Source organism: Parasteatoda tepidariorum, chromosome 4, assembly GCF_043381705.1.
Source record: "Parasteatoda tepidariorum isolate YZ-2023 chromosome 4, CAS_Ptep_4.0, whole genome shotgun sequence".
In the NCBI taxonomy this organism is placed as follows: Eukaryota; Metazoa; Arthropoda; class Arachnida; order Araneae; family Theridiidae; genus Parasteatoda; species Parasteatoda tepidariorum.
This window is the reverse complement of record NC_092207.1, coordinates 16814528-16841507: the sequence shown is the minus strand read 5'-3', so window position 1 is coordinate 16841507 and position 26980 is coordinate 16814528. Positions and strand designations below refer to the sequence as shown.

The 26980-nt window shown below is 27.0% G+C and overlaps 1 long non-coding RNA gene across 2 annotated transcripts; it reads left to right on the top strand.

The window, feature by feature from the left end:
- Positions 1 to 14848: 14848 nt before the first annotated feature.
- LOC107453370 (uncharacterized) lies at positions 14849 to 26721 on the top strand. Of its 2 annotated transcripts, none has more exons than XR_001585315.3 (3): positions 14849 to 14975; positions 20425 to 20533; positions 26532 to 26721. It is a non-coding gene; the product is annotated as an uncharacterized lncRNA (long non-coding RNA). The 2 variants fall into 2 exon arrangements; XR_001585316.3 differs by lacking the exon at positions 14849 to 14975 and adding an exon at positions 15015 to 15205.
- Positions 26722 to 26980: the final 259 nt, after the last annotated feature.

Here is a 26980-nt window from a genome sequence, read left to right as displayed (position 1 = left end):
AAACCAAAACCTTTTATTTTATATTTTATAACCGGCGTCGAACCGCTAATCCAATTCGGAGCTTACAACTATCAATGTTCAACACCATAGCCTTGCAATTTTGAACAAGACCTAAAAGACAAGGGAACTTTTGGATCAAGTATTGGGGCAAAAAAGGCCGTCGTGAAAGAATTTTTGAGGGAACTAACCCGCATTTGTGTAACAAGGAGAGGAAACCACGAAAACCTTCCATGGTTAGCCTGACTGCAAAGGGACTCTAATCCATGATTCGTCTACCTCTGGGGATATTTTACTCCAGCAATATGGTCGGTGCAAGCCGGGTGCGGTATTCGTATCGATCAGTCATCACTGAGGTTCGAACCCGGTTCGCCTCATTGGGAGACGAGTGCTCTGTCCCCTGAGCCACTACGGCTCAAATCAAAGCCTTTATTGAGATTGGATATATATTGAAATGAAAATCTATAAGTTTTTGATATTTTTTTCTCCATGTTTTTGATCTCTATTCCCCATTTTTGCCATATTTCATTTTCTAATCTCCTTCTGGGATGTGTCTTCTGCTATTTACAAGGTGATATATTGATACTTCCTCTTGTTTCCTGTTAATTTTATGTAGAATTTAGTTTAAAGCACAATTTGTTCATCTTAATCAGATTGCGTATAACCGGTTAATGGCTGATTCCAGCTTATGAGTCTTGATACTGTTACTACAACTCAACTCATTACCATTTTTTAGCATTTAATAATCAGAAAATAAATTCTATGGATCAGAGATTTTAAAATTATTAAGAATCAAAGGGAATATATTTTTTTCTGTAAAGAAATGTCGATCCAAGATTTTTCTCATGAGATGGCTACTACGTAATTTTGACCAAAACTTAAATTCATCTTAAATTCATTTTTTTTCATTACTGTTAACGAAATCATTCGAATAGTTTTTTAATGGTTTTAATACTGAAGTAAAACTAAAGTATTTATACTGAAGTAAAACTGTTATGTTTTAATGCTCTTTTACTTTCCTTATATCTTTATTTTAAATTTACGCACGCCGATTTCGTAAATAAGGACAATAAATGAATAAATTGAACCACAATAGCTTAGTTGATAAAGGTACTAAGCAGTCGTTGTGAGGGATTGAGGTTTGATTCTCAATGGTGGCTTGGAGCTCCCTCCCCCCAGTTTCAGATCAATGGGTACCAGACTGAATAGGATGTAAAAGCCGCTTGTGCGCAATATAATGATCAAATTGTCACAATCATCGCAAAATACTGGAGAGAACGGCCAACAATCGGCTGTTACACAAATTATCATTTAGCGAGATGTAAATATTTTTTATAAATTTTAAATTTCAAAATCTTTTCTATTTTAATAATAGCATTAAAATTCATCCAAACCTATTTTGCTATTTAAATTTTGGAGTCTCACGAAATATTAACCCTACTTTTTAAATGACTGAAACGAAAGATTTAAACCACCCGCAGGTTAAACCAACGAAATATATTGAACAGACAGGTCAGCCGGACAATTAGAAATTCCAAAATCCTTTTACCACTGTAGTCGATAATATTAAGTGAGAGACCTCATTCATAATGTTAAGCTTTCCTTCTCTTGTTCTCAATTTAACTGTTGCCAGATGAAGAGTGAGAAACCAGCTTAACAATTTGAGACTTTTCGAAGCAGCAATCCTTTTAAAGAACCAATTCCTTCTGAGGTGGTGGTCATCAAGAAGTATGTTCTGTGAGTCCCTTCGGAGAAAACAGTTAAAGGGGGCACCTTAAGGATTACGCAAACATTAGATTAACGGGAGGTAGCAAATGGAGCGACGAAAAGTGCTCGCGAATAACAAATCATGTTAGTCCATGTCTTCTGTACCGTAATACGAACCGATTACCCAAAGAGGGATTAATCAAGTTATATACAGCGGTGGACCTTTTCTTCCCCCCCAACTTTCCCCTAAACAAAGTACAGTCTTCCTTTCTCGCTAAGAATTAATCATTCGCAGTCCGCTGGTACAATTGGAAAGTGATTTCGAAGAGATTAAAGAGCTCCCGGAACGGCAATCCTGGTCATTAGAAATTAACACAAACCCGTCGGACTAATAGTTGGACGTCGTTCCTCAGCAGTTCTAATACTTTCGTTCCTTCGGATGGCAACAGCTGGCCGCCTTCCTTTCAGTAGTAGTAGTTGAAGTGTTGTGTGCACAGGGAGTAAAAGGAGGTGGGAAGGCGCCATTTTATATTTTCTTTCGTAATGAACTTTCGTCGCTGGACGAACTACGAGGGAAAATATGATTATGCGTTTATGAAATTGTCGACCCGTTATTAGGATAGTATGAAGAGGGTGTGAGAGAGAAAGAGTTCTGTAAAGTAGGCGGACAATAACTTCGTTATTATTATTAGGCTTGCCGCCTAATGAACAACCCCTAAGAATACACAGTGGGAAGTATTCTTAGCTTGAAAAGGGGTCCTTCTCCCAGATTTTTCGCCACCGGAGAAAATACCAACCATAAATGCATTAGATGAGATTTTCTCCCCTCTCGATTCGATTATTTATATGCGGAGCCTATTAAAAGGGTTTTCTGGTGGGATTCTGATTTCGAAAAGCACCAGTTGTTCGAGGGTGCAAAAGTGTGAAGCAATGTGAAATGCGGATAGGATTGCAATTTTTGCCTCTGAGAAAGATTGCGTAATTAAGTTACAATGTTGATTTCGTTAGATATCAGAATGCTTCTGCAGAGATTCGATTAAATACAGCATGACAAAGGTACTCGTCATACGTCAAAATACTGCTGCTAATTTATTTAAGTCGCTCAAAAGTTCTTTTTTTTGTATCTTTAAAAGAAAATAATTATTTAAAAGTAATAAATTTTTATAACCTTTGAAATTGTGAACAACTAGTGCTTTATTAAAGATTTAAGGTTAAAAAGGTTTAGAAGGTATAAGAGTTTCATGTGCAAAAAGTACTTGTACCCATTTACGCAACTGACATTGCTATATAAATAAATAAGGCTGAAACCGCCTGGTTGGTAGGGCGTTGATCAGTGTCCAAGAGGTCGTGAGTTCAATCCTCGCCGTCGAAGACTGTATCGTAAATGGTGACTGGTGCACGGTAAAGCTGCAGGGTCATAAAGTCTTCCAATAACTCTAGGGGTACTGAATTGGAGATTGATCGTTTTCTGGTTCAGGTCAAAATTACGATCTGTGGATGAATAAATGAATGTATGAATGAGTATACCCTGCAACGGGCTGTAACGTGTGTGTGGCTGAATTCGTATTCTTGTCCGTAGATTTTTGCACACAATGCTTAAATGTCTTATTGTTGCTTTAATTTAGAATTTCTTGGATTCCTTACAGCTTCACTTTTCACCAAATTTAAAAAATTAAAAAGTTTACAATTCAATTCTTAAAGAATTCTTTATAAAAGCATTCAGTCCAAGAGTTTTATTTAAATCTTTATTCAGTATTTTTTTTCTTTTTTGCATTTAAAGCTTTTATTTATTTTTTTATTTTACTTAGCATATCAAGTTCATAATATTTGATTCACATACAAATAAAACTAAACATGGCTTTGTTTTGTATACTTTAAAAATTATTCCAAAACAAAGGTAATTTAACATTAAACACTAAGAACTTAAATAAATTAAACAAACAATCACTATGTTTATTTATTCAAAAAAATCTAATTACGTTCTGATAACTCATGTCTATTAACCATTTACTTGACGCAAAAAAGAGTGCTTCGCGGATATAGAGAGTGTATCTTTTTAATTTTTTTTTTTTGTTTTCCGACTTTTTAATAGATATTTTTTCAATATATACTTTTTTAATATGTATTTTTTTATATTTAAATTTTTTTCTTTTTAATATTTTTTAAAAGTATTTTATTTTAATGAATTTTCTTCTTTTCCTTTCAATAATCTTTATTTTTTTCCGTGTCTTCTCTATATTTTTAACTTACTTCATGAGTTTTATATACTTACAGCTATATTTTCTTATTTTTCTTCGTTTTTCTATGCTATACTATATATACAAATTAACATGAAAAACATGAATAAAATAAAAGCTAAATTGTAGAGAAACAAGAATGGTAAAAGTAAATAGTCGCTATCAAGACACATCTATTGCTATAAATGCGATATTTCTGAATAAGGAATAATTATCCTAAGATAAAAATTATTCTTTATATGTGTCGATATCGCAAAAAACCTTATGTTGTAAAAAATCATGAAATAAAAGAAAAATGTAAAAAGAAATCAAACTTACCGGCGTGAATTAAAACGCGGTTTAGGTTTNTTTGTAGTAATGTTTATTTATATTGAAAACAAATAGACTAACTCTTCCAAAATTTGTTAACAAAAACATGCCTATATTATTTAGGGTAGGTACATTTTCAGGCAATGAGACCTTTCTTAGATCTATACATCAAAGTTGAAAAATGTACACGTGACTTCAAAATTCACTAATGTCCTATTTTAAATGCAATTCTGTACTGAAATCAACAAAAAGAAACATTTAACAAAAATAAATTAAAAAAAAAAATAAATTTGAAATATTTTTCAGAGAAAGCTTGAACATTGTCTTCAGTATGCAATTCGTAGCCCCATATGACAGAAAGACATTTTAAAATTTATCGGTAGACTAAAAAAACTAATAACACTAACTAAAATAAAATAAAACACTTTTTTTTAGCTTTATACTAAATCGTGCAATATTTTGTAGACCTAAAATTCTAAATTGTACTTAATACGCAAGTTTCAAGGTATATTTTAATATTTATTTCTCGAAAAGTACGCTTTCGATCAAAATTTTTTTCCAACTCACAACAACAAAGAAACATTAATTACAAAAATAAAATTCAAATATTTCAAAAAACAGAGTGATCAAAGTTTTTTTTTATGCAATACCTAACCTCACACGAAATTGATTCATGTCAAGATTATCACAACTTTTATCGGTCGAATAAAAACCGAAATTAAAATATTAAAAAAAAAAATCTTTCGTAATACAGTGGAGTTTTAAGTATGTGTTTAAGTAAGTGACCAATTTCGTAACACGGTAGGCTTTATTATGTGACCACGTAATTTTAGTGAGGTAAGCTCAACATAGTTATGAAAGAAATTTCAAGACAAATTCTTTTTTTTCATCCCGCAAACACAGGGTGGGGCTAAGTGGGCGGAGCATCCATGAATGATGATTACACCGACTAAGCTTTCAACGGACAGGTAAGTCAAAGAGTGGCGTCATCAGTTATATGGGCACACCTATATTTGGCGGCATTCACTAGTTAATTTCCTTTTGTCTTTATTGCTTCTCAGAGTAAAGGATAAGAGTGAATTGAATAATAATAATAGTAATAATAACAATATTATTATTATTTTATTTTATTTTATAACCGTCGTTGAGCAGCCGACCCAATTTTATGGATTTACGACTACTAATGTTCAACTCCGTAGCCTTGTAATTTTGAACCAAATCCAGAAGACAAAGGAACTCCTGGATTGAGTATTGGGAGAAATTTTGCCTTCCTGAAGGACTTTTTGATGGAGCGAGCTAATCCGCATTTGCATTACATCGAGAGGAAGACCACGAGAACCTCCATAGTTAGCCTGACGGCAAGGGGACTCTAACCCATGATCCATCTACCACTGAGGATATTTCACGTCAGCACTAGGTGCAAGCCGGATGCGGAATTCGTATCGACTGGGATTCGAACCCGGTTCGCGCATTGGAAGGCGAACGCTCTGTCCCCCTGAGCCATCGCGGCTCAATATTATTATTATTAATAATAATAATAATAGAGCCGTGGTGGCTCAGGGGATAGAAAGCTCGTCTCGCATCAAGGTGACCCAGGTTCGAATCACAGCGTCCCGCATCCGGCTCGCATCGACAATAGTCCTGGACGTGAAATATCCTCAGTGGTAGACGGATCTTGGGCTAGAATCCCCTAGGCGTCGGGATAACCGTGAGAGTTCTTCTTGGTTTTCCTCTCCATACAACGCAAAAGTTGGTTAGTTCCTTTTAAAAAGTCTTATACGAAGGCAAATTTCCCCCAAATACTTCATCCAGGAGTTCCTTTGTCTTCTGTAATGGGTTCAAAATTACAAGGCTACGGAGATGAACATTGGGAGTCGTAAACTCAAAATTGAATCTGCAGTTTAACCACGGTTATAAAATAAAGTAATAATAATAACAGCAATAACAGTAATAACTGCAGCGCCAACACAACAACAATACTAAAGTATCCCGGCAACAGCCGGTTTTGAGTATGGGAGATCATGGAGTTTCAGGCTCCACAATTTCGTGGCCAACAGAATTATGGTGGTTGTGCACAAACCGCCTTTACTTCTCATATAAGCTAGACTAATCGGTCTGTAGCTGAATGCTATGTAGCTCGCCACTTAGGATAGAGCCATAGTACTCTGCCAACTTAAGCACTGCGTCATCGCAGTTTTAATTATAACTATAAAAGCTGGGTAGATTCGAAAAAATGATACAAACCTAGGTGGTGACTAATCGATTCGATATATATTGCTTCTGGTTCGCACTCACCATAGCCTTGGCGTAAAATACTCCTTGTGCTAGACGGATAGTAAGATACAGTTTCTTTGCCATGGGGCTAATCACGGGTGATTCTCGTGGTTTTATTCCCCAAGTAACGCAAATTAGGGTTAGTGTTATCCAAATTCTCAACAGCTCTGATGAAAGTTTTGCCGTCATTTTTCCTCATTTGGATTGGCATTCAAACCTTGAGTGCTAATCCAAATAACATTAACTGACACAAAACCTTCAATTTATGTTTGCTTTTATTATTCGAAATATTTAAATAAATATAAAAAGAATAATTTAATTAATAAAAATTATATGCTAAAATTTCGATACCACACAGAGATGTATTAGCGGTTATGACCTTTGAATCTCTATCATCTTCTACGTTCCTGCTTTGGAACAAAATTACTGTTCCACAGTTGTATTAATTGGGGATTTTTTTAACGAATAAAAATATTAAACTAAAGTAAACAACATAAAAAGAAATAATTTAGAAAAATAAAAAACTTATCAAAATTAAAAATGAATTAACCACGTACCTTTAAAACATAACTGATAAATAAAATTTACCGCTAAAATACTGCTAAATTAAAAAGGAGATACCATTGTATTGAAGCATATGAGATTAGAAAGTTACTTAGGGGTTGCTAAGGGTGTGTTGATTACGTTTAACTTTTAAAAAAAACCAAAGATAAAGATTTCAAAAGCTTCAAAGCCTAGTCACTAATTAATATTTTGTATTATTTTTATACTATTTCATGTTCTGACACGTATTTTATAATGCTTAGACATCTTATATTTTATAGCTTACACTTTATCTTTATATTTTCTAGCTGATATCTTATATCTAATAGCCTAGATGTACTATATTTTGATATCGTTAAAATTTTTCAAACTATTCAGAAAAAAAATTTAATAAAATAAGGTACGGAAAATGTTTTAAAGATACTTAAATCCTCAAAAATTAAATTTTGACTACTAATTCGCGGAAAATACAACTCTCTGAAAATATGGAAATTTTTTCCTTCGTTAATATTATTTAGTGACTTGCAGAATGAAATGATGAATTATGAAAAACAAAGAAATGATTAAGTACGAGTGAAAAGTCTATTGAATTTATTAAGCTTTATTTAAATATGTATTCCTAACGACCCAAATTGTATTTTACTTCTGAAGCTATTTTGCAGCAATCCAATAGATATTACTAACAACCCTATGTATCTAATTATTAAATTTATTAAGCTTCATTTCAATATGCATGACAAACTATCCTACACAGTAAAAATTCCAGATCAAATAACGATATAAAGAAGAGGCACTTTGGGTGCATCATCCGTAAAATCCATTTTTTTTCCGAATCCATTATTATCGTAAAATATTATGCCATAATTTTTACACTAATATTTATTTAATGTGAGTGATTCAGTGATTTTGTAGTAACCACTCTAAAAGTAAAGATATATCAGATTTTATGCTCCGTAACATCTTCCGCTAAAAAATAATTTTTTACCTTGATTTGATTCGGAATTTTTTACAGTGCATCTGTATGCAATTGAATCTGTTAAGCTTCAGGTTAAAATGCATATTAACTAACCTATTTGTATCTAATAATTGAATCTATTAAGTTTCATTTCAATATGAAAACTACCCTATCTGTATCTAATTATTGAATCTTTTAAGCTTCATTTCCATATGTTTTAGTAACGACCCTGTCTATATCAAATTATTCAATCGATTAATTTTCTTTTCAATATGCATAGCTAACTACTCTATTTGAATTTAATTATTGAATCTATTTAGCTTCGCTTTAGTATGCTTAACTAACTACCTTATGTATATAATTATTGAATCCATTAAACTTTATTCTAATTCTATTCTATTCTATTCTATTCTATTCTATTCTATTCTATTCTATTCTATTCTATTTATATCTAATAGATTAGATATAATTAGATTTTTATCTAACTGTATCTAATAATTGAATGTATTAAGTTTCATTTCAATATGCAAACTGCCGTATCTGTATCTAATTATTGAATATTTTAAGCTTCAATTCCATATGTTTTAGTAACTACCCTGTTTATATCAAATTATTCAATCGATTAACTTTCTTGTCAACATGCATAGCTAACTACTCTATTTGAATCAAATTATTCAATCTAATTAGCTTCGTTTCTGTATGCCTAACTGTATATAATTATTGAATCCATTAAACTTTATTCCAAAATGTATTACTAACAACCCTATTTACATCGAATTGTGGAACATTAAGCCTAATTCTAAAATGCAGTAATTTTAATACTATCTAAATTCGATAACCTGTACCTAATTATTGAATCTATAATCTATTCAGCTTCATTTCAATATTTATGCTTCTTATCAACTTATTCAAAGCATTGATTCGATCAATTAATTCTAAAAGGGTCATAGCTCTTTCCAGAAAAACGATAATGCAAATTACTCCATAGAACGAACTCTCAAAAAGTTTATAACCTCTTTACCTACTCGAGTTAATATATTATGCTATTTCGCACTCGGATTTGAAAAGGGGGTGAATACGTATATTTTTTTCTCCAAATTTTTTATGGATTTGTACTTGAAAATCGCTACAATTCCAAATCTCAATGTCTTTCACCGATCAAATACAATGTCTTAGTAAAGTTGAACAGATAACATCTGGTATACGCTCGCCAATACGCACGCCAAAAAACAGAACACACACAAAAAAACTCAGAATTTCTTTTTTTCATATTCGATTGAAATAGCCCGCTAGAATAAATTTAAGCAAAAGGAGGGAGAAAAAAAAATATTCTCGAATGTTTCGATGTGAAAAAGGTTTTTTCCACTTTTTGAATAGCAAAAAAATGATTTTTTTTTTACGCGAATGATAAAAATTTTCTGATTTTTTTATGCGCTACATTGGCGATCAATGGCTGTATCTTCTACATCAGTGAGCACTTTGACGGGATCACCAGCGGCTCGTCAACTCTCGTCACTCTTTCGACATCTGGGTGAGGGACCCCAGGGGCTATACCCCCTTTTTTACATAAAAAAATGGGGGTTATCTAGTTCACCCCCTTTTCTTCTATTCGAAAGGTACAATTTCAGTTTGTCCTACAAACATATTCATTCAATATCAAAAATGAGTTCCAATTTATTCACGCTTGTGAATTCAGAAACTTTCCCCTTTTATTGTTATGAAACAATTTTTTTTTTGTTACAAAAAATCCCTTTCTTATATTTTTAGAAACTTTAAAAAAATGGGAGAAAGGTTTACTACATAATATAGAAAGAATGTATTTCAATAGATACCTCTTATTTTGTACAGAACTTATTACATTATATATTTATATAGACATATTAAAATATATATATATATTTTTTCGCATTAAGTTTGAACGGCACGTCAACAGAAGACAGGAACAAATTTGAATTAAATTAAAATGCTCTCTGCGTTATTTTGCATTTTTTACCAGTCACTATTTTTAGTTACAGATTTAGCGTTGATTACTTGGTTACAGATTTAGAGTCGATTAATTGGTTACAGATTTAGAGTCGATTACTTGGTTACAGATTTAGAGTCGATTTATTGGTTACAGATTTAGAGTCGGTTACAGATTTAATGTCGATTACTTGCACAGATTTAGAGTCGTTTACTTGGTTACAGATTTAGAGTCGATTACTTGGTTACAGATTTAGTGTCGATTACTTGGTTACAGATTTGGAGTCGATTACTAGTTACCGAATCAGACATTCAAAACACAGTTCCAAAAAATATATGAAATAAAGATTATTTTAATTAACTTTTAAAATTATCTTCTTTTTACATAATGTCTTCTTTTTTCTTTTTTCTGTTGATTAAAAAGCACACATTGAGTTTAAAAATGATATGATATGAACGCGATAAATTTTTTTAAAATTAAAATTAAGCAAATAATATTTAATTTAAATAGTATATATTACATTAGAAATAACTCAATTAAATAAAGTATGTAATAAACATGGAGAATGCTTTGCAATTAATTTTTATTAAAACTTGTTAATAAATTTTATTAATAAGTAAACATGAAAAAATAAAACGGGTGTAGTAATAGCATACAAAATTATGAATTATTTAAAAATTTTAGCATTTATTTAACAACACAAATACATTATGATACGCCAAAATGACAATAAAACGGGTTTATTTATCTTCATTACTTAGTAGCGTATATTGCAAATTGGAAGCAACACGTATTGCTTAATTTGAAATTGTTCACGAATTTAATATATATGATTAAAAATTAGACCAGTCTATAATTTTCTTGATTGCCTAATATTCCAATATGCGCATTACTATTAATTATCTAATTTTTGCTTAAAAGAAATTAAGTAGGCATGGTTTTTAATCTGTATCATAATATTCTAACAACTCGACTGCATAAATTTTATGAGTTATATCATATCATTAACCAATTAAGTATGTCAAACTATCAATTAATTAGATTATTACGATACTTAGTTTGATTCTTTGTGCCCTATTATTAATTTCCTTTTGTCTGTAACATCTTAACTTTTTAATTCAATTATATAGTTGAATATTTATTATGAAAGAAAAACAAAACATTTTATTATTTTATTTCAACAAATACGAATCAATAGCATTTTATTAATATAACAATTAGAGTTTACATTAGATGCTTCATTCTATTTTACTTACTTATTTCCCCAGTAATGAAGGCCAAAATTTATTCTTGAGAAGACGGTAAGCACCTGCTAGTCAATTTTAAAGTCAATTTTTTTCAAGTCTAGTAAATTTTTTCTTCAGTATTCGTTTTTAGAGAATTTGAAATTATGTAACGGTAAAAATTGTCTTTAAGGTTTTTATTTTTTATTTTGTTCATGCTACCACATTTCCCATTTCATTCAATCAATGAGATTCAATTTGAGGCTAAGATTGAATTCAGAATTTTTGAATTAGAGGGCTTATTTACAAACAAAACTGTAAAAAAATCTTCGATCAAACTACGGTGAAAAGTGCCGGTACTTTTACTGTAAAGTTTTACGGAACAAAAACTCTGATATACCATAATTTTTACAGTAGTATGTACTACAATATCACTGAATCACTGCGATTAAATATATATTAGTGTAAAAATTACGGTATAAAACTTTACAATAAAAATGGATCTTACAGTAAAAATGGATTTTACTGTAAAAACGAATTTTACTGTAAAAATGGATTTTGCTGTAAAAATGGATTTTACTGTAAAAATTGATTTTATGGATGATGCACTCAATGGTGCTAGCATTTTTTACTGTAATTTGATCTGGAATTTTTTTTTCAAAGTAGCTTCGGGACGTAAATGAAAAGAAAATACAAAATAAGTTGGATCAAGCTGTAGATTAGAATCTTTTCTTAAATATCAGAGTCAAAGATTTATTTCCGTGAATTTTTACTATATTTTTTTTACATTTTCATTTTATTTGAGAAATCCAATTAAAACAGGGTAAATGTTATTATTTTTTAATATGCAATTCATTAATTATCAGTTAGATTTTATTTGAATATTTTATTCATTTAAAATGTTATTTGCTTGTATAGATTTAACTGAAAGTTATCGGAAATCAATTCATTAATGAATTATTTTAATAAATTATTGTTCACATAAAACTTTTAAAAGAGAAACATTATTTTTTGTAATTCTTTTAATTGAATGTAATTAAAGAATCACAGTGTCACAACTTGATCTTCCATTAGATATCCTTTTTTTTTCTTTTTTACATCATTTGTATTGGACTGGGGGAGAGATTTGGAAATTCTTTCTCCCCTACTATATCAAACGATAGTTTTTATCTTTCATCCTTTCTTTCTAAAAATAATGTCTTTACCCATAAATAATAAATTCATAGTTACTGATTCTAAAATTTTTGTTTCTTCAGAAAATTTGCCTTTTTCGAATATTAACAATAAAAATTAAATGCACTTGATGGATTCTATTCCATGCTTTGTATAAGGGTTCTTTTAATTGCCCAAAGTACTGTAGTTTTTAGATATTTTCAATCAAATTTAGCGAGAGTTCTGGGTAAAGAATACTACAAGTGTAAATTGTAATGAAAAATTATTTAATCGAAAAATATTACATGTTTAAATCTGTCATTATTAAACAGTATCATTTGCAAGTCCACCTCCACATGAAGGAGAATGATAGTTTCATATAGTTATAAATGAAGTTAGATGTATAATCTCTGATATACATGCGCTAATCATACTAAACATTAGACAAATTATACAAAAAAAGATTTAAAGCCTTTTCAGAAAAATTTAATGTTTATTTTAAATGTATATTTTAAATTTTCTTTTTTTTTCCAGTGATATTTACCAAATTATACTTTTACCAAATACTTACTTATACCAAATTTTTTATAAAAAAAGTCATTAAACAATACACAAATACATTTCGTTGATTGCCATATTTTTTGTATCGTCTAAATTCACAATTAAAAATGCAGCTGCAGATGTATATTGTTACCGATATCAATAAATTCCTGTTGATAACAATCATCATAATTTACCAAACTTCCTTTTTTTTGAGAGTAAATGATAATTATAAAAGCAACTTTTGATACACAATCATTCATCAGCAATACAAAAAAAACAAAGGAAAAAAAAGTCAAATAAGAACAAATGATATTTTCGACATTTTCAGCAAAACTTAACGCGTGTTTTTAATAAAATTACATATTTTTTTCATAATTTTATATACAAAATCCTCTTTTTGATATTGAAAAGCATTTGGAAAATTTATATATATGAACATATATAACATATAATAACAATATTATATATTATACAAATCTATGAACAATATACATTCAAATCGTCTGCCGAATCGTATAAAAAATTTATAAAAAAAAATCTATTTTTTATTTGAATATTGTGAAAATATTTTCAAGGTTTCCAAAATTAGGTAGATAAGCCAAACTTATACCTTTACTTAAGCTTCTGCTTACCTCCCACTTCGAATATAACTACAAAAGCCTGGGTTTGAGTTATCTTCGAGGGCTCTTTAAATCAAGTCAAGTGTATGTTGTTGTACTAGTACTGTCTGAATCACTTATACGGTTGAAAGAATCCGTTCGTAAAAGGACTGCTATCTTCCCCGTCGTGCTATTGAATTATCTTATTTTTCCGATGAAATGAACTGATTAAATAATTTGTTGAAAAGTAGTTTTGACTGATGAAATAAGTTTTTATTCAAATGCATTTACTGTGTTATATACTACTCTTACTTTTAAGGTGAATATTTTAGACTTTTTAGGAGGTTTTCATTGGCAGATTTTTCTTTTTTTTTCAGCCATTGTGTTCTTTTTTTATCATCGGTGAAAGGAGGGCTTATTGGGAATTTCTTTTTTTCTTTTTTTTATTGCTTGCAATAAAAGTATAGTAATGTAAATGAAAGTGAAGTATTGTGATTCTTTTTTTTTTCATTAAAATTTTTTTAAAATAAATAAAGTGCATAGAAAATTTATTTTTTCAAATAATACTGCAAGAGTTTTTTTTTTTTTTACGGAAAATAAGTATTAAAATGTGATATAGAGTTTCATTTTAAATTTATTTTTATATTAATTTTATCTTATTTTTTAAATTATTTTTTAAAAAAAAAGTGCAAATCACTTTGATATTTTTTAATTGATTTTGAGAAACCTATTGCTTATTTTCGCACAAAGTTTCTTAAAATTAGAAACACTTTATTTTCGATACATTTATTTTTACGATAGCAAGAATTACTTATATCATTTAAAAAAAAATTGAAGTGTGGTAAATTATTCATACTAATCAAAACCTTACTTAATATGGAATATACTTGAAATTTGTAAATTTTATGCGCACCTTTCCTAGCAAAATATGAATGCTTTCCATATTAATCAGACAAATAAAACAGCCTTTTTGATAATTAATTTCACCTACAATAAGATTACGGCATTCATTCCACAATGACAATTCATGAAATTATGGTAGTGTTTTTATTACTTTATATTTGTTTACAACTATCACGATAAAACGAACAGTAAAAAAATGTTTTCGAAATTGGTAAATATTGCAATTTACATTTCTCATGTCTAATTAATTTTATCAGATAATACTAATAAGTTTCAGATATAGATTACGAAAAATGTTACAGGTTGTCCAGGTGTAAACGGTAATAAAATAAGAAACAAAATTTTTTCGTGTAGAACGGCGTCAAATTCTAAACTGAATCTAACTTTTGCCACATCTTGGTTTTGGGGGAAAATCAAGGAAAGCGTTTTTCTTTTTCTTTTTTTCCCCAAGAGTTCGAAAACAGGTGTTGCAACCTATTTTCTCTCAACTCGCATGTTTTCTGAAACAAGGGGTAATTATCATTAAGGATTCTGATATCAATTTACATACCTCGGCGTGGGAGACTTTAGGTAAGAACGTTCAGAGTTTTTCACTTACTTTTTTGATAACTTCACTCATAGTTGGTCAGAGTGACGATAAGTTCTAATCATTAAGTTGTAGTTTTTATTTTAGTTTGTTTAAAAAATATTGAAATTTATTTTTTTTAAAAAATTTTTCTCATAAAAAAAAGAAAAAAATATTTTTATTATTAAATTTATGTGTATATTCTACTCATTTGTCAATAGATGATCATCATTTAGTAAGTTTCGAAATTTATAAGCTTTTTTATTTATATATCTTATTAAAGCTTTTTATTATTATCCATTTCATAGACTTTCAATTAATTCCAATCTATAAACTACACATTTTTTTTAAAAAAAACTATAATTTTTTAAGACTAAATTGATTGCTGTAGTTATATAGGTTCACATTTTAATTGTTAAGCAAATCACACATTTTACGTAAGCGTTATTTAAGTAAGTATTTGTATAAGCTTCCGTTTATGTAAAATACTTCACAGATTCTTGTAAATGATTTGTACAACATGCATGCCTCAGATGTTGCCTATATCATATTTATTGCTTAAATATGTTAGATATTTACACTTCTTAAATTTTTAAATTAATATTGCATATTTAAAAAAACGTGTTGTAAATAGAAGTATTATGTAGAACAAAGTTTCATGCAGAATATGCATTTTATGTAGATTGAATATTTAATTTATAATATGTAGAATAAATTTCTTTTACCAAGAATGAACTTTTCTTTACATTTTATACTATATCTGTCATGAAACAAAAAAAATTGGTAAAAAAATATTTTTGACCTCTCTTTTTGAGATACTTTTATATGCCAATTAGCATTCAAATAAATTATAAATAGAATAAAAATTATTGTTTGCGTTTAAAATATCAGAGATTTTGTTTTATTACATGATACAAGAAAAAGCATTCTTAGTTTATTTTTATTGTGTTAACTTATTAAATTATTGCAATATTAAATTAATAATTTATTTATGAACATATATGCATATTTCAAGGCAACATGAATGTTATTTTGAATGCTCTCATTTATTAAAAATTATTGAATATGAAATAGCAGCATAAAAGAATTTGCATTATATTTTTAGAAAGTTAATTTATTTAAGAAAAATCATTATTATTTTTAATTCATAAGATAAGTTGCAGTATGCTTTGGAATCATCGCCTATTTTGTAGAACTGATGACATGCTTCATAAAATTTTTACATAATTTACATTATTGTGTCTTCGGATTTTAAATTTTTGTTTAAATTGAAACACATCTACAGAACAGGCACAAATTATTTAATTAGCAAATTTTGGCATTGAAAGTACAAAATCATTCCTTAGCTGATTCATAAAAGGGAAATAATTTACAATAGATGTTTTATTGTAGATGTTCCAAACCTTTCAATTGCAGAATTTTTTTATTTTTTAGATTTTTTTTATGAATATTGAAATAACTAAAGCCTTTTAGATATATTTCTAATATTGATACCCATTGAGAAAACATTTATTGAAAGTGAAACATTTAATAGAGATTTCATTGATAATTCCATTAAAAAACATGAATACATCATAATTAATGGAATTTGAAGGAGTATGACATGTATTCGTTTGAAATCCATATGAATTGCTTAAAATCCAATTTCTTTTGGATATCAATTTGTACATAAACATAAATGCATATGCATTTAACCAATTATTTTCGTGCGAAAATATCAGGCTTTTCACAATGACCACCCTTAGTGTGTTTTTTCTTCGAATTTTTCCAAAAAATAAAGCGAAAACTATAGGGAAAGTGGGAAGTAAGCGCACCATAGGAAAAAATTACCCCTAGGAAAACGGACTGCAATCTGTAAGTAAAATTTCTATCTCTTTAAAAAATTTAAAAAAGAAAAAACAAACTTTCGTACGTACTAAATATATATTATTAACAAAATAATAAAAACAACTGAACTAAGAAAAGTTAATATCATTTCGTGAAGGAATTAATAAAATTCTTTTGGTAAAAATTTAACTAAGCCTAAAAAACATTAATAAAACCAAGCATAAAAATAAATGATTAAATTAATCCCCAAAATAAATAATTAAATTAAGCCTAAAATCCATAAATATTTGACTTAAAAAAATCAAGAAAGGTACCTATATATAAAACGTTTTATTTTTCGTGACATTTAAGTTGCAAACAGTAACATAAGTTACATAGTAACGTATAGATAACATAAATTACAAGAATTATTTAATTATAATGGAAAAACTACATAAAATTAATGATATAATGTAATTTGAAATTTAAGATGGCGTCTATAAATATGAAAAATTAAATTAATTTTCTCATCTAATATGTGTAAGCGTTGAATAATGATATGTCTTCATAATTGTAAGATGCTAAAATTCTATTATAAAACAAGATAAATGTTGTTGTACAAATAATTGCTCAATTAATTCTTTGTAAAATATGAAATAAGTTTTATGTCAAATTACCTACTGGCTTACTGACCAAGCTGTTTTAACAGTACTACAAGCATAGCCTTTTTTTCTAACAAAAACAATGTCTTATATTTTGATTACTTGAGTATAGGTGCGGCCTGTGGTTATGAGTTTACGAACAGTGGCGGTAAAAATAGCAATTTTCATGTAGGCTGAACAACAGAGAATAAGGGCGTGTATACTTTTAATAGCTTTTTTTGGTGCAAGAAAGTGTATTAAACGGAAGGTTATGTGTGTTTTAATAAACTCTAAAAACTTATTACATCTTTGTCTGCACGCTACTGTTGAAAAAGTTAACTTGATTATACACTTACCGATTTACATTTAAAATTAGCATCATATTTTTTCGTTTATATGTAGGCGTTTGATTGGCTCATTATATGTAGGCTCATTTAGGCTTAAAAACAATAAAGCCATTTTTAATTTTTTTATTAATGTTCGATTATTTACTAATTAATTTTTGTTGTTTATTGTTGGAACTATTGTTGCTGTTTATTGTTGGAAAATTGCTTGAGTTGTGTTAATAGAAGCTTTATTAATACTATATTTTAGGAACTTATTAAAATTTTTTGGGGTGTGTTAATGGGAACTATAGTAATACTATATTTTTGAAACTTGTTGTTAAAGTTGCTTAAGTTGTGTTAATGGAAGCTTTAATAATACTATGTTTCAGGAACTTATTAAAAATCGCTTAGGTTTTTTTAATGGAAGCTTTAATAATACTATGTTTTTTGAACTTATTAAAATTATTTAAGTTGTGTTAATAAAAGTTTTTATTTTACTCTATATTTTTTAATTTGTATTACTTTTTTTACATTATTACTTAAATTATATTTATGTCTTTATAAATATTATATATTTATGTAATATTTACATTTATGTAAGATTTATGTAGTATTTATATTTCGATATTTATATAGAGTTGAAATGTTGTTAATATTTAATCCATAAGCAAATTAAATTATTTTCATAAAAATATTTGTTTTTAATGATATGGTTTGTAATTTGTTTGTGCAGATTATTTCAGGGGAGAAATAAATAATAACTAACTTTTATTTCTCATATTTTAAAGATTACATTTTATTTTTATTTATATACATTTTATTATGATTTATGTTGTTTATTGTAATTGTTTTATTATTTGTAAGAAAAAGGCTAATTTTTAAAACGAGTTATTTATTAAGGCACATATGTGAAGTTTTAAGATACCACTGCTATGTTTACACTTGAACTCTATTTTTACAATAATTATTCTATTTTAAACAACACAAATTTTATTATTTGTGTTAAATTTGAACTATAATTGTTTTGTTTCAAATGTGTATCTATTTATAGTTTATACCTTTTCACAATATAAAAAAATGAGCCTTATTAAATACAATGCTAAAAAAGGGAAACCTTTCAGAAGTCCAGGCTTACTAACTTATTTTGTTCGCTTGTATTATGCTAACTTATTTGTTTCACAATATAAAAAAATGAGCCTTATTAAATACAATGCTAAAAAAGGGAAACCTTTCAGAAGTCCAGGCTTACTAACTTATTTTGTTCGCTTGTATTATGCTAACTTATTTGTTTCACAATATNAGGCACATATGTGAAGTTTTAAAATACCGCTGCTATGTTTACAATTGAACTCAATTATTTTTGCAATAATTATTCTAATTTAAACAACAACACAAATTTTACTATTTGTGTTAAATTTAAACTATAATTGTTTTGTTTCAAATGTGTATCTATTTATAGTTTATACCATTTCACAATAAAAAAAATGAGCTTAATTAAAAACAATGTTAAAAAAGTGGAAAACTTTCAGGCTTACTAACTTATTTTGTTCGTTTGTAGATCTTAACCGTTAATTTATTTTATAATATTTGGTTTTGAGCGTAAAATACGAGTCTATTTTGTTAAGTTCTACAATGATTTATTTTCAATTTCATTGAAAATAAATTAATTCTAAGCAATTTTCTGATGTTATTGTAATACTTGTTTTTTTCTTCTTTTTTTCTGAAGCATTAAAATGATACTAAACATGTCCTTCTACAAAGTTTCCTAAATGAGTAACCATAATGATAATTACTGTTTATTAAATTTATGAAAATTATTTATACTAGGTCATAGAGAAATTTAAAAGTAGCATATTTCAATTATTTGTATTAATTTTGAATGAAAATTATGATGTTTCATTATTTAAGTATACTAATAGCATAATTTTATTTGCTTTCATATCAATATAAAATCATAATAATCATTATTATGCGTTGTAACTTACTTGGAGGATTTATTTTACGTCATTTAATAGCGCATTTTTATTTTTTGTATTATTTTAAAAATACTAATTGGTTTTTAATTTAAGTTATATTGTTCTATTGTTCATATAAATTGATTACGCTAATTTAATTGATTTCATTAAAATGTTTATATTTAATAATTATAGACAAAGATTTGCTTTATAGTTATAATTATTGTTTATATTTGGTAATTACATTGTTTAATAAGACAACAGTAGTAAAAAAAATATAAAATAATTCACCAAAAAAATTTTGGTTTTGCTTCAACACCAAAAATGGCGGCAACTATGCACAAAAACCTTTTACAGTGTACCGACAACAATCTAATATTGAAGATACATTATACAACTGAATACAAATTTCGTTTTAAAAGATTAATTACAATATTTCGTTACAAAATTAAAAAAAATATTTTGAGTATTTCATAAAAATTAAACTGCAGTCGTAAAATATTCTCGCAAAATAAATTTTATATTAACAAGTTTTAAATAATGAAAATATACTCTAATATCACAATTTAACAACATTAACAATTTGTTTAATATTCTTTTCGAGAATATATATGGAGATAAAATGCATAATTTATGACATAAGTATAGTGATGATAAAATGTTATGAATGGTATTTAATTGTTCAGTGCTATAAAATGCTAATTAAGTTTTCTTCTGAATATTTAGATATGACGATTACGACTGCGACATCGGGAGTGCTTTCAAGCGGTTTGTTGGAATGGAAGTTTCGGCTACTCAGTTCTGAAAGATGAAAAAGATCGCGAATCATTTGACGGTAATTGAAGATGATCCCATGCGGCGAATAATAACTTTTATTCCGTTTCAATTGTTCCATTCTCCGTTGAATGAAAAATAGTAATTTGTGTTTTGTTTTAACGAATGAAAATAAGTAAGAAAAGCTAAAATGGTGGAGAAAATTTTATTGTTTTAAAATTTCTTTATATCTGAAACGAAAAATTAAATTTTAAGATGTAATTAAATTAAGTAAGTTATCAAAATGAGATAATTACATTCAAATGAAATTGTAACTCACATTTTAATGACTTTTTTGTTGCGTAGAAAATTTTTTAAATCTTTCAAAACATATAGTTATACTTGGTTAACTTCCTATAAAATTATATTTGAGTTTGAGTTTTAAAATCTCCTTTCCTTTATTTTTTAATTTTAAGAGATAAATAAGGTAATTATAAGACTTGAAGTAAAGTTTACGTTAGAAAAATAATTATGCTCTTTGGCGAATTTTTGACATATATTTAGAACAATTAAACAAGTTTGAAAAAAAAAATTGAGCTTTCATTTTTAGAGCAACAGCTCTTTGAAATATCATATCTAAAATCCTGAAAATTTTTTAATTAAAAATTGATTTTAAATTACAAAACAAAATCTCTTAAAAGTAATAGATAAAAATTTGTCAACTCTAAATTAGCACTTAAATTTGACTTAAAAAAATTTCTAATTTAAGTGCTAATTTAGTGTTTATGAAAGCACCTAAACATTAAATATTCACCTTGTTAAGAGTACTCCGGAAAATATACAGAATACTGTAAAAAATAAAAATAAAGCATTATTAGTTTTCGAAATTAGTATACAATAAAAGTAGTGCTTTAATCAACAAAAAATATTTATATTTTAATTGATTGATAATTACCATAAATATGTTAATGAAATAAAGTAATGACAAATAAGAAAAATCGGAAATAAAATTAAGATCCGATTTTTAAGAACTCAATTATAAAAGTTTTAAAATAATATTTACTGAACTTTAAGCTTCTATCCTAATAAAACTATTTGAAAAAAGTGTTCTACTTTAAAAATCCTCATTTATTTGTATAAATTCATTAATTAAGTGAAAGATACTTTATTTTATGTTTTACATTCTTATTTTAATAAATTTTTTAATAAAAGTTTTTTAAAACAATGAGAAGAAAAAGTTTTTGTCCAAATATTGATTTATGGATTTTCTTAGTGAAATTCCCCCCATAGAGATTGATAAATCTAAAAATTATGCTAAATCATAAAGTTTCGCTCTAGTGGTAACATTATTTTGTTTATAATAGATAAAAAGAACTCATGGCTCAAGGAAAAGTTAATAATTTTACTTTTGTCACATTTGAAACAAAAACGGGGGGGGGAGGAAACGTAGGGGAAAATTTAGGTGGTGATTGCGAAATTGATGGACTTCACTTATTTCCGTTTTAGTTGCGAAAAAAATAAAATAGTTTTTTACTCTTTAGTTTATTTAAATAATGTAGTTTATAATATCGTTTATGCAAATACGTTTAAGCAAAATCTTTTTCTAGCATAAATTTATATTAATAATTTATTATAATATAATATTTATAGCATAATACTTAATATTTTTATTTAAATTTTAATGATTATTATTAGAAATTGTAACAAAATATAATTCGAACAAAATATTATTAGATTAAATCAATGACTTTGAATCAATTAAAAATGTGCTCAAAAATGCAAATTTCATTAGAATCCAGGTCTAAGTTATTATTAAAAGAAGATTCTAAAGCTAAAAAAATAGCTTTTTTGTTTCAAAATTTATAAAAAAAATAATTAAGATTTTTTCATCTAAAATATTACTGCTCACATCTTACAAAATCGAAATTAAATTCAAAACGAAGTTTGGAATGTTTTAATGCATAAAAACCGATTAGAATGAATGATTATGAACGACAAAACACTCCATAATGTTGATAAAAATAAAACTCAACTTTTACCCTATTGTAAACATGATTAGTACGACATTTTTATTATTTAAAATGATAACATTATTTCATATGTCAGTTTTTTTTTCACCATTAAAAATATTGCGTATTTGAATGAAATATATTATACACTGAGAAAAAAAGTATGGTCAGAACTGCTACAATATGTTTAGTACGTACAGTGTTTCTGGCTCTATGGAAACACCAAAAAGCTCGGTAATTTTTGCCGAAGAGCTTTGATAATGAATTTAATCAAATAAAGAATAAGATATGGTTTTATAATGTGTTATAAAATTTGGTAAGTGTGTTAAAACTTGGTAATTTAATCATGATGTTTGGTAATTTTATCCCGACAGTTAAATTTACTTTTCAGTTATATTTTTTGCTGAATGTGTGGCAATAAGAAATATAATTTTGAAAACTAGAATTTCTTGTAAGTTTTTACCATATGAAGGGCAAAACTACAAAATGAATAGTTTAAATACCACATATTTTGGTTTTTATTGCCAGAATTTCAGTTTTTTTAAAAAAAATCAGAAATGTCATTGTAATCAGTAAAATTAACAATAAAATATGGTTTTATAATATATGATAAAATTTTGTAAATGTGTGAAAGTTTGATAATACAATCATGATGCCTTAGATTTGATAATATTATCTGATGATTAAATACCGTATATTTTAGTTTCACTAACCAGAATTATGGTTTTTTTCCCTCCGGAAATGTCATTACCATATAGTACGGTAATTTTACCAGAATATTTTTCTACGTCTAATTTCAGAGTAGATAAGAATTATAGAAACGTGAACATAATATTGCTAAAAAATATATATTACTCAAGGGTCCATAAATATCGATCACAGGTCATCACGACATCTAAAATTTGGCATTTGGCACTTAATACTTTAATAAAATTTAATTGAAAGAAGAAAAAGAAAAAACAATTGGTGCTGGTTTAAATTTTATAAATACTGGTTCATAGAAATTATGCATTTTTGTAATTTCCTGATAAAACCTTTACCTTCACCCCCTAAAATTGGGGGCATTTTTTATTTTTTTAAAAAAAATATTACTTCAAAATATAAAATAACAGAATATTATTTACAAAAATATTATTTACAATTAATTGACATTTTTTAGCTGAACACAGAATGGCAGTCAGTATTCTTGTAAAACTCATTTAAAGTTGGCGTAATATGTACATCGCAGATAAAAATCATTTTCTTGTTATACTTGAGAGAAAACATGTTTACACCTTGTAACAATCTTTGGATAGAGCGGAAGCGGAGAAAATATCCGTTCTCTAATAATTTCGGTCAGCCCCTAGTTAGTCTAACCTTCAATTAAAAGGAAAAATACCTCCTTTTCTCCCTTTAGGGAAACTTGTAATTTTGTTTTTCACAAACAAGCTTTCTTTAATATAAACAAGGATATTGTTGTTTTCTCACGGTGATTGCCACAATCTCAATAAATTTATTAATTATGATTAAAGAGAAAGTATAATTAATTTTTCATAAATAAAATCTATACTCAAAAATAACTACATACTCATAAAATTATTTATCAGCTCATATAAAAGCACCTAAAATACTCATAAAATTATTTAAATTGTTATTATTTTATATGGCTTTGTTGAGAATGTTTATTAACACATAACATTCCAATAAATTTCTTCGAACTAGTTTGGTAATTTCGATAAAATTTATTAAAGGTCCCTAATCATTATTAACAACTATTTTTTATTTATTCAAAACATTGTATTTCATTAAGATTATTTTTTAATTTAAAAAAAAAGTTATTCAAAGGTAATAACGATTTTTAACTGAATTTTTAATGCAAAAATAATGATTTTTCAGTGGCAATGATATTTTATCAATATATTTTTTTAACAAAGCGAAGCGGAAAAAAAATATGTGCCGTTAATTTTTTACTAATTAAATAAGATTAAAAGGGATTTTATTATAATTGTCTTAATCGATAAAAATGTTTTATAAACATAGTCAATACTAGGAATTTTTATTCCAAATTATTTTTAAGAGTTATATTAAAATAGTCTGATTCCAATAGTTTATTCTCAATAGTTTATTTCCGACATTTTATCTATGGAATTTAAGAATTTTTACTGCTTTTCTAGTTTATGCTGTTCATTTAGTTTTATAGCTAAAAGAATTCCAGATTTGATTAATTTTTATGTTAAAAACATAAAAATTAATCAAAATTGGATAATCAAATCTGGATAAAAGTTTCTGAATAAAATTATGGTTCGGATACTTAAATAATTTCAATTTAGGCAAACAATTGAGTAAACTATTCCAAACTGAGTAAACTATTGTCTCTTTTATTGTATCCATCAGAGTTATAAAACTCTTTGTAAAAATTATTTGGTACAGTCTCAGATAAAAAAAAAATTAATGTTGAACCATAATATCTGTCCATGGAACCATAATGTTGCTCAAATATCTTGCACCCTTAATAAGTTGTTAAAATGAACTGTTTAAATTAGGATGAATAATAGAATCACGTTTTTAAAAATTAACCTGATTCGACTAATCACCTGATTCAAATGGCAAAGTTGCACGATATTGTAGTTCAATGTGCACCAAATTTCTAATAATGCAGTTGTTGATCTTAATTTTTTAAGTCTCGACAAGTTTCCTAGAAGAATTGTGATTGTAGTTTACAGCACAACAAAATTTTTAACAGTGTAGTTGTTTTCAAAATAAATAAATAAATAAAACTTAGTGATAATATCAACTAATCATAAAATCTTTGGTTATTTAAATACAATAATTACATGATATAGAAAATATCAAGAATAATAAATACAAATAAGATATTTGTTGGAGCGTGATAGTAAATCATTTGTTATAGATAAAACGTAAAAGAGAAGATAGTAAATCTCTAAATATGTATATCCTTGAGATAAAACATTGAACTTCCTATTTTGTTCTGATTCAGTACCAGAATATACACAATTGGTGGAAAAGAATAGGACTTACTTTTTTGGTTGATCAACCACGCATAAGACGAGATTTACAACTATGAAAAAAGATTTGCTAAAGTTACAAATCGAGTAAAGCATCTCCTCTTGCTAATTTTCGTGATGCAAATTATCATAGCCGAATAGGTGCGTTTAAAAACAAGATAATAAAGAAATAAAAATTTAAGCATCGTTAGACTTGTCTTATTACTCAATAATAATCATAATGTATTTACAGTTAAACTTAAATTTAGAATTCCACTTATCAGATCTTTTTTCAAATTTACATTTATTTTATTTTATTTAAGTGTATTAAAACTAAGCTGTATTCCTTTAAAGAAAGGTGAAAATAAATCAATGAATAAATACATAAAACAAATGATTCTATAAAGAATTTCGTAAATTAAATCCTATTTAATTTGCAAATGTATAACATCCAAATACGTTTAAGATAAATACAATAAGATTGATATCGATAATCACAATAATTATTTTATTACATAAGTTACTGTAATTATTTTCTAAAATAATAATTTAGAATGTTTAAAATATCCAAACCATTTCCCATATTTACTACATCTAAACATCTAAATAGTTTTAGACGTTTATTGTTAGTTATATTAAAATGCCTAAACCAGATTAACTGTTTATTCTCAGCTATATTTAAATACCTAAACAATTTTAAACGTTTATTGTTAGTTTTATTAAAATATCTGAATGACTTGGCATTGGTAAGTTACTTAAATTTTAATATAAATAACTATTCAGATAAAAGTTATTTACATTAAAATACCTAGACCATTTTTAATGTCTATTGTTAGTTATCATTAAAATTATTTTAACTGTTATTTGTTAGTTATATTAATTTCTAAACATTTCTATACACTTATTGGGTAGTTACATTAAAATACTTCAATAGTTAGAAGGAATATTATGAAACCAGCTATTAAGACATAAGTCAGTTATATAAAAATGTTTAATCCATTTAAATGTTTAATTTTGAAATGTCTAAGCCATTTTCGTTTCTTAGATTAAAGCATACATTCTTTCGTTTCTTGTATTTCTCCTTTAGTGAGAGCAGCAAAAAGTTTGAAAATGGCGATTGTACATTGAAATGAAGATTGAACATTGAAATGAAGATTGAAAATTGAAATGAAGATTGAAAATGAACATTCTGAATCAAAATAGGGAAAAAAAACTATTTACTAAAACTTGGAACTTTTGAAATTTGGAAAATATTATCCATGAAATTTCAGAGAAAATTTGAAAAAATAATGAATAAATAAAAATAAATAAATAATTCTTAGAAAATTACTTCGTTTCTTTTTTTTTTAAAAAAAAATACAATTTGAATATTTGTTATTACAATGTTTGAAAATGCTAATTAAAAGATATATTGCAATGGTAAAAACATTTCTATTTATTTAAGTGGAAAAGGAAATTTCAAAATTATTGAATAAAATAGATGGTGATTGAAAGATTATTAGGGAAGAGTTTCTTATAGAAGAGTCTCTTTTATAG